Raw genomic sequence first — 9,018 nt, forward strand, 5'->3', positions numbered from 1 at the left:
CATTCAGTATGTTCAGATTCTCCATCTGTAATTTGCAAGTTTTCTTTCATTGAATCTTTACAGTTTCCTGAGTGACCCCTAGTAAAGTTGTCTCAGTGTTTTGGAATAGGAAATGAAAATCTGATGTCCTTTAAATTCAGGAGATACAGGCAGATTTTGTCAGAAGTGAGGCTTTCTCCTGTCTCCCCAACCCGCAAGCTCCTCGCATGTGTTTCCCACCCCCCACAACTCACATAACCTCCACTACTTTACACCCACTCCACCCCCTATCCGAGGAAGTTGTCTTCCACGAAACTGGTCCCTGGTGCCAAAAATGCTGGGGACCACACCGGTCTGTAACGTCATAATGTTCAAAACCCCCTGGAATAAAGTCCCAGCTGCTGTGGCTCAATGGATTGAGCGCTGGTCCGTGAACCGAAAGAACCAGGTTTGGATTCCCAGATGCTTCCCCAACAGCGGTACAAGTCTGGGGTCAGGCTCGAAGGGAGAAGCAACCAATGTCTGTTTCTCTCCTGTACATCGATGTTTTCTCTACGGAACATCTCTTCCAGTCAACCGCTCAATATACACGGATTAAAAAGAGCCTTGCCGGACGGTGGACGAAAGTGTATGAAAAGAAAACAAAAGTGTAGGAAAGGCGGGGTCCCCACTCCAAGATCCCGAGTTCTCTGCCCCCCACTCTGTATCCCCCACTCTATCCCCTCACTCCTCGACCCATGGAAAAGTTGTCTTCCACGAAACAGGGTTGCTGGAGCGCAAAAAGCTGGGGACCGCTGCTGTGCTTCACTACTCTGTAATGTTGAAAACTCCCCGGGGGGGCGGGGGGGGAAGCCCTACCTCCCGTGGGCTGTGGCTCACTGGGTTGCGCGCAGATCCACGTCCAAAAAGACCGCGGGTTGGATTCCCGGATGGATTCCCGTCAGGGCACAAGCCAGCGCCGCGAGGCCGTGTCCCCAGTGCGGGGCGTGCAAGAGGCAACAGATCGGTGTTTCTATCCTGTGCATCGATGTTTGCTCCCGGGGACCTCTTCCTGGGCTTGCGTTCCAATCTCCTGCAGAAACCACCATGCTCTGTCCCCAGCCTCACACCGCTCAATACACACGGATTCTACGGAGTCTGTGTAAAAGTGGCCTCGCCGGAGCATGGACAAAAGTGTATGAAAAGAAACCAAAAGTGTAGGAAAGGCGGGGCTCCCTGTGGAGTATTTAAGACCACGCCCCCAGCAAGGCCAGGCAGAGCGGATCTTTGCTCACGACTATCACGATCCAAGGAGCACAAAGTTGCGGGGGCCGCGACGCCACGGTTGTTTCTACTGTGCTGAGAACCCCGGAGACTGAAAACGCAGGCTCCCAAGTTTATGCGGCCAAACCCGGCGGCCGAGAAGGCCACCTGCGCGCCCTCTGGCGGTCCGCTGGAGAATCGCGCTTCCCTCTGAACCAGCGAAGGACAGTCCCCTGAATCGCCGGAATTCTCAAAGGCCCGGATCTGTCTGTCTTCCTCTCTCCTGGCGGCGGGACTGCTGCTCTTGCTCCATCCCTGCCTGCTCTCTCGGCGGGGACCTACTTTCGATCCATAGCCCAGACAACCACGAAATCTTTGCTCTTTTGAGACAGTTGAACACTATCCCACCTCAGTCATGCCTGAATGACAGAAGCGACTTCAAATTTCCTTGGAAAAGAGGGACTATCGCCCAAATGCACAGGACACAACGCAGCTGTTTCCACCATCTGATGCGCTAGCTGATCTTCGAACTCAGAACACAGCCACGCGGCTTGGAACCTCACCGTCCTCTTACCATCCGCTCTCCAGCGTTCATCACAGCCTAGAACGCCTGGGTCAGACAGAAGAAGAAAATCTGGTCTGTCCCTATTTAGGATCTCCTGTCCGGAAGTACTTCCAAAGGATCCGTAACTACCTGAGAGAAAAGAAATTCAGCTCCTGTGCCTGGGAGGTTGTCAGAGTCCAAATTGCAGGGCGCCTTCTCCTCATGCAACGATCCTCTAAGAAAGGTCAATAAATTAGACAGTAGAATATACTCGTGACTCTCTCTATTGAATTGCATTGTTTGCTAAGCTCCCAAACAATCTCCACTCACATATCTGCACCAGCTGAGAAGTACCCGAATCCCAAATCATGGGGTTATTATATATATAATTATATAAAATACATAGTAAATCATGAATTTACAAAATTATGTTTAGAGAGAACATGATCTAATTTCTTTTTTTTTAAATATTTTTTAAAAATTTATTTATTTTTAGGGAGGGAAGGGAGGGAGAGAGAGAGAGAGAGAGAGAGAAACATCAATGTGCAGTTGCTGGGGGTTATGGCCTGCAACCCAGGCATGTACCCTGGCTGGGAATCGAAACCTGGGACACTTTGGTTCCCAGCCGGCGCTCAATCCACTGAGCTATGCCAGCCAGGGCTATGATCTACTTTCTTAATGAAACAATTTTATGACATAATACTTTTTAGGTTTTTTTTTTTTCCCGGGGGTGGGGGGTGGGGAGGAAAGAAGACCTTTGACAGGTGATAGGCAATCGCGGAAAGATACATTAAAAGTCCAGAATTGCGGAGCCTTGCTCCTTCTGCTGAACTGGCCCATGCAGAAGACGTGGTAGGGATGGGAGGAAGGGGAAAGATCAAAAACAAAAGTGTACTTATTAATTTGTTTTCATTATTCATTTACTTCTTATTATCGTTTACCCTATTAGGGTTGTCTCAGTTTTTCCCCCTTTGCCCTCGTCCGCCCAGGCCACCGGCCCGCGCCCACAGTCAATCGCCACCCCGTTGTCGGTGTCCGCGGTCGTTTCGTGCAGGTCTTTGGCTAATCGCGTCCCCTCCTTCCCGCCGTAGTCCGCCTCCCCTCCGGCAGCGGTCAGCGCGCTCCGCGTTTGCGTCTCGCGGACCAGAGCAGAGATCCCCCTTCGGCCGCCCGGACGGCGGACGACCGAGCTTCGGGCGGCCTGGCGGGGGACCTGGAGTTAATACTGCGCGCGGAGCCTCGCCGTTTCCTTGCTTTCCCCCGAGGTCCTCGCTTTGCTTCCGCACGGAAATTCCGGCGACGCCGTTTTGGCGCGGAAGCCGCGCGCTGAGCGGTTGGCGGCTGCGGAGAGCGCGTTCGCGGTTCGCACAGACGCCCGGCGGTGCCTGCGGGCGGCGGGAAGGCGGGCGCGACCCGGCGCCCCCGGGCCGCGCCGCGGACGCCGCGGAAGTGAGTCGGAGCCGCCCCGGGTGGGCGCCCGAGCCCGGGACGACGCTCCCGGGAGAAAACGTCGCTCTGCGGGAGAGAAACACGGAGCAGTTGCTTCTGGCGCGTGCGCCGACGGGGAGTCGGGACACGCGCCGGGGGAGAGTGTCCGGCGCTGCGGCGTCGCTGGGCGCTGGCGTAAGGCAGCCGTGCTCGGCATTTTGGGCGCCAGGGAGCGGTTTGGTGGAAGACTGCTTCCAGGGACGGTGGGCAGGGTGGATGTGGTGGGGGGCGTTCCGGGGGGCTAGGGGTCGGGGAAGGAGAACGCAGGGGACCTGGGAGCGGGAAACAGGAGGCGGAGCTTTGCTGGCCCCCAGGGTGTTGGGGACCCCCTGGAGAAAAGGTATAAAATGCCTCGAGAAGAGGCAGGTTAGACTTTTGGAAATATCACATTGTTTTCATATTAAATGTAAATATCGAACGTAAAGTTTTAAAAGTATTCCAACCTTAAAACATCGTTTCATTAAACAATTTAAAATGTTTACACCAAAACCAGAGCTTAATGTCATTTAAGGCTCTTGACATTCATAGAAATACACTCAAAATCATATTGGGAAATGATACAAAGAGAATAGTTTCTTTCATGGAGCCCCTGGCAGAGAAGACATGGCTTAAAGTTTTAGTCATCAAGGAGGACCCTTTCCGGGTCTATGAAGGACATGCATGAAACACTAAGACAGAGTGTAGCTATTCAGTTTTACTCATGCTTTCTTGGAGAAATTTTGTCTGGTGGTTGCTGATTCAACTACATCGAGTGTATGAATTGGAAACCGAAGTGAAATATAGAATCACAGAATTTAAATTTATTCAAGTGTGTAGTGTTTATGTGTCTTCTGTTTGTGGGCTCTGTGGTATATTCATTGCTTGCTGCTGCTGCTTTTGGGCTGGTGGGGGTATGGGTAATTAAGCATTCAGTCACAGTGATGCTAATGCGTTTGACATTAGCAGAGGCACCGGGGAGCATGTAAGTGTTGTATGGGTCAGGGAAAGCTACCAGAACTAGCGTCTGGTCAGCTGACATCCCAAGAATCTTTAGGAGTTAGCCAGATAAATTCATGCTGATCCATTTTGGTCTTGTAAATGGCAAGTATTCTAGGGTAGCAGGTAAAAGTACAGGTTTCACATTTGGAGATGTGACTGAGTAAAGACAAGCATATGCAAGTCATAATCATAGAGATGACATTTAGAACTATGGGGGAGGTTGAGACTGTAGTATGTGCAGAGAGGATGAAATGCAACGCCCAGCTTAGACTACTGAGGACCAACACGATTCCCCAAGATGACAGGGGTGGTCAGCAGAGGAAAGCAGGCAGGAGGAACAGAAAAATAGAAGATGGCGATGACACAGAAGCCTGAGAAAGATCAACTTTATTTTTTTCATTTTTATTTTTTAAAATTTTTATTTATTCATTTTTAGAGAGAGAGGAAAGGAGAGGAACATTGATTTGTTGTTACTCTTTTAAAAGATTTTTTTTTAAGCCCTGGCTGGTGTGGCTCAGTGGGTTGAGCACCAACCTGCGAACTAAAGGGTCACAGGTTCAATTCCCAGTTAGGGCACATGCCTGGGTTTCGGGCCAGGTCTCCAGTAGGGGGCGTGCGAGAGGCAACCACACATTGATGTTGAGGGGAAGGGAAGGAGAAAGAGGGGGAAAGAAACATCAATCTGTGGTTGCCCCTGGCGTGCCCTCACTGGGGACCTGGCTGGCAAGGCAGACATGTGCTCTCACTGGGGAATGGAACCGGCCACCCTTTGGTTCACAGGCCAGTGTTCAGTCCACTGAGCCATACCAGCCAGGGCCAGAAGGTCCACTTTAAATGGAGGATGTGGTCAATGTCAGACTTCTCTGAAATTCCAGCTGTGTTGCCACCCTTCAAGGCCAAGCAGGTTCATGGTATCGTGCAGATGAAAAAATATCCGTGAAGCAGTTGGGATGTCTGGCATGCCTTTATTCATGGGTGGGTGAGCCACGCATGCTGCAAGCTGCGTGTCTATCTGCATGTCTCATGTTATGGCCCCCTGCTCCCCAGCGTGGCACCCATCATGGCACCTGCCCCTTTACCTGTCTCTCATCATCATCGCCCCCAGCAGGGAGTCCCTACCTGTCAAAGTACTAGAGGGGAACAAAGCCGGCAAGATGCCAGAAATTATATGACATAATTCTGTGCATGCCAGCTCACTTCCTGTTACGGGAGCACTTCATTGGACCCAGTCTCAAGGCTATGTGAGCGCTAGTTATCAGGCGCCTCCAAGGCTACGGGAACACTACTTCCCTTAGTTACCCAGACACCTGGGTGGGGAAGCCAGACTGCTTCCACTTGCCCTACACCAGCCATTGTGCACTGCCCTGAGTCAGATGGGATTTATTCTAAACTTTGCTTGGGCAGTACAGGAGCAGAGGGAGCCTGAAGGCACATGACAGGGAGTGGAGAAATGAGCTGCACGTGCAGAAGCAGGACAGATACTTCATTTCAAGGCACTTAGTACAATATATCTTCCATAAACTAAGAACTTCAAACATGACAGGTATTTTCCTGTTTTTCTCCTGACAGCTCTATATGAAACAGCATTATTTGTCTCTTTCTATACATTCTTAGGATTAGCATCCTACTTTTCAGTACCTGACCTTCAAAGGAGGCAGGTTAAAAACACACACACACACACACACACACACACACACACGTTCTGTCATGAATGCAAGAGAACGCTGAAAATTGTCATTCCCCGTTTTGAAGAAGTGCCTTGTTTTTTCCATAGTGGTATGTTGGCTTGTATTAATATCTGAGAAGGGGAATAAATACCCAGATACGGGGCAGAAGCACACGATATTTAAGGGTCCTGTCACCTGCACATCCCCTCCCTCCCTCTCAGCATCCAGATGCATCCCCACATCGCACAAGTTTCCCTCCTCTCCAGGTAGAAACCCTCACCTCCTCCACTCTTTTTACCTCTCCACCCAATGATACAACTGCTTTTTTTTCAGTGTCACAGTTTCCCTAGAGACCAGAATGTCACAAGTAGAAAGCACAAGTTAAATGATGTTTCTAGGTTTCACAGAAACATCTGCAAGGAAGGTGTTTCTTTCTTTCTTTCTTTCTTTCTTTCTTTCTTTCTTTCTTTCTTTCTTTCTTCCTTTCTTCCTTTCTTCCTTTCTTCCTTTCTTCCTTTCTTTCCTTTCTTTCCTTTCTTTCCTTTCTTTCCTTTCTTTCTTTTCTTTTCATTTACCTATTTCCAGACAGAAGAGAAAGGAAGGAGAGGGAGAGAAACATCAGTGTGTGGTTGCCTCTCACACCCCCGCATCAGGGACCGAGCCCACAACCCAGGCATGTTTCCTGGCTGGGTACTGAATTGGCAAGCATTTGGTTTGCAGGCCCGCACAGAGGCACACCAGCCAGGGCTGGAAAGTGTTTCTTAATGTCTCTTCAATATGATGTAATAGAACTTGTAGCTAAAAAGGAAGCAGCAAGCAAGATGCAGTTGGTGGGTGGACAAATGAAACTCCTCTCAGGGAAGACTGCTCCCCCTTGTGGCCAAGGGTGATAAGCACAGCCACCAAGAGGAGGGCAGGCTTCTACTCTGGACAGAAATCCTACCATTTCCCTGGGATGTCCTTTCACCTTTTATTTATTCAAATGTATCAATTTTGGTATAATTTTGTAGGGATTTTCTACAATCAGCACAAAATTTTCAGTGTGCCGTTCACCAGGACGCATGTGTGAATTGCTAGGGTGGCAGAGAGGCCCTCTGCCATGGAGGGGTCTCGCATCTCTTCCTTCTGTAACACACTCCTCGTTAGGATGTGCTGCTTTCCAGCTTGGGCTTGCCCAGGACCTTAGAGACATTTCAACAGATTTCTGTGCTTTGCTGTCTCATCCTACCAGCTGGCAGAGGGAAGAATAAAAGATTCTAGGAGGTGGACAGTATTTGTAAACACTTGGTTTCTGGATGGTATTAGTGAGGATTTTCCAGAAGCAGAAGGAACAGGTAGGAAACCCTCAGAAGAATTGCTTTTCAAGTGTAAAGGCAGCCCATCGGCAGTATTTTTTTGTTTGTTTGTTTGTTTTTCTGAGACATCATTGTTTTCCTATTAAGCTGTTCAACTGATAGAATGAGGCCCACCCACGTTTGGAGGGAAATCTCCTTTACTCAAAGTCTGTGAACTTGCATGTTACATGGCCTATAATCTCATGTGAAACACACATTCACAGCAACATATAGAGTAATGTTTGTTCACATATCTGGGAACTGAGGCCTCGCTGAGCTGACATGTGAAATTAATCACACTGGTCCTCCTTCACTGATGTCCTAACATTTTAAAAATATTTTTGTTCCTCCAGTCTTTGAAGTCTGCTTTTCTCTTTTGTTTTTTGAGGAGTTTTCTAAATCGATGTTTTGTGACCATTCAAGGCCTGACAGGTCCACGGTATTCGGGCAGATGGAAGAATATTCACGGAGCCGTTGGGATGTTTGGCATGCCTTTATTCACTGGTGGGCGAGCCACACATGCTGCAAGCTGTGTGTCCCTGCATGTCTCTGCATGGCACACGTCGTGGCCCTTGCTCCGCAGCGTGGCCGCCAGCAGGGGGCCGCCAGCAGGGAGCCCCCAGCCCCTTTTCAGTATGAGAACAAACAAAGCCAGCAAAAAGCCAGAAAATTATATAACGTAGCATAATTCTGTCCATGCGAGCCCACTTCATGTTATGCGAACAGTTTATCGGATCCAGTCTCAAGGCCGTGAGAACACTGGTGATAAGGCCCCTCCAAGGTTATGGGAACACTGCTCCCCTTAGTTACCCAGACACCTGGGTGAGGAAGCCAGACTGCCTCCACTTACCCTACAATCGATCTGAGAGAGAAGTATGGTGACCGAGAGAGGAACATCAGTGTGGGAGAGAGAGTGATCGGTCACCTCCCACATGTGCCCTAACCGGGGATGAAAGCGGCAGCCCCGCTTTGTGACTGGGAACAAAACCCACAACTTTTTGCTGTACAGGATGACGCTCCCACCAACTGAGCCACTCCGCCAGGGCTGCTTATGTATTTTATAGAATTTATTAATTTTCTGTATTTTGTTAATTTCTAGGTGAGGAATTCTTGATATAAAACTTTAGTCAGTCCCCTTGCCAGATGAGTCACTGTAGCCATGTCCTGTTTTATACGGAGTTAGAAATTTGTATACATTTAAAAACAACATTTCTTTTGTAGTTTAGCCTTTCTCATAAGCTGAACATACTAACCTGGGCCTCCTCTCTCTTTTTAAAACTCTAACCTTACTATCAATCTTTCATTCCATCAAGATTTCATTATGAGCAATTAATTGTAAAAGATGAGATTTTATATCAATTCCTTCCTAGACTGCTAACTAATCACTGAGCACCATGCATTCAAACCTCTTTTCACCACATTAATACCAGACATATCTCTCATCTTACCTCTAATGAACACGGGAATACAACTTCATAGATTATGTGCTCTAGTAGTTTGAGTACCTAACTTCTCCCTTTGTCACACTGTCTTTAGCATCCCTACAATAATGTCACTCTACTTTTTAGAGAAGATAGATACTCCAAAAGTTTTTCTGTTCTGAACATTCTTCCTTTCTTGATGGTTAGCTTGGTATTTCATTTAAAATGCATAAATCGTCAATATTTGAAAATCACAGGCTCTTGGGGGTACACAAAAACACATTATAATAAGTATAATAGTCTGAGAGAATTTGTTTCTAAGGTGGAAAGTGAAACTAGATCAAGGAATTTCTCTTCTACAATGT

General features: G+C 48.3%; 1 pseudogene; it reads left to right on the plus strand.

The window, feature by feature from the left end:
* Positions 1–908: 908 nt before the first annotated feature.
* LOC123819864 lies at positions 909–2,017 on the plus strand (annotated as a pseudogene).
* The last annotated feature ends 7,001 nt before the right edge of the window (positions 2,018–9,018 follow it).

The sequence above is a fragment of the Phyllostomus hastatus genome, unplaced genomic scaffold (genome assembly GCF_019186645.2).
Source record: "Phyllostomus hastatus isolate PE091 unplaced genomic scaffold, TTU_PhHast_1.1 phas_contig_34, whole genome shotgun sequence".
Taxonomy (NCBI): Eukaryota; Metazoa; Chordata; class Mammalia; order Chiroptera; family Phyllostomidae; genus Phyllostomus; species Phyllostomus hastatus.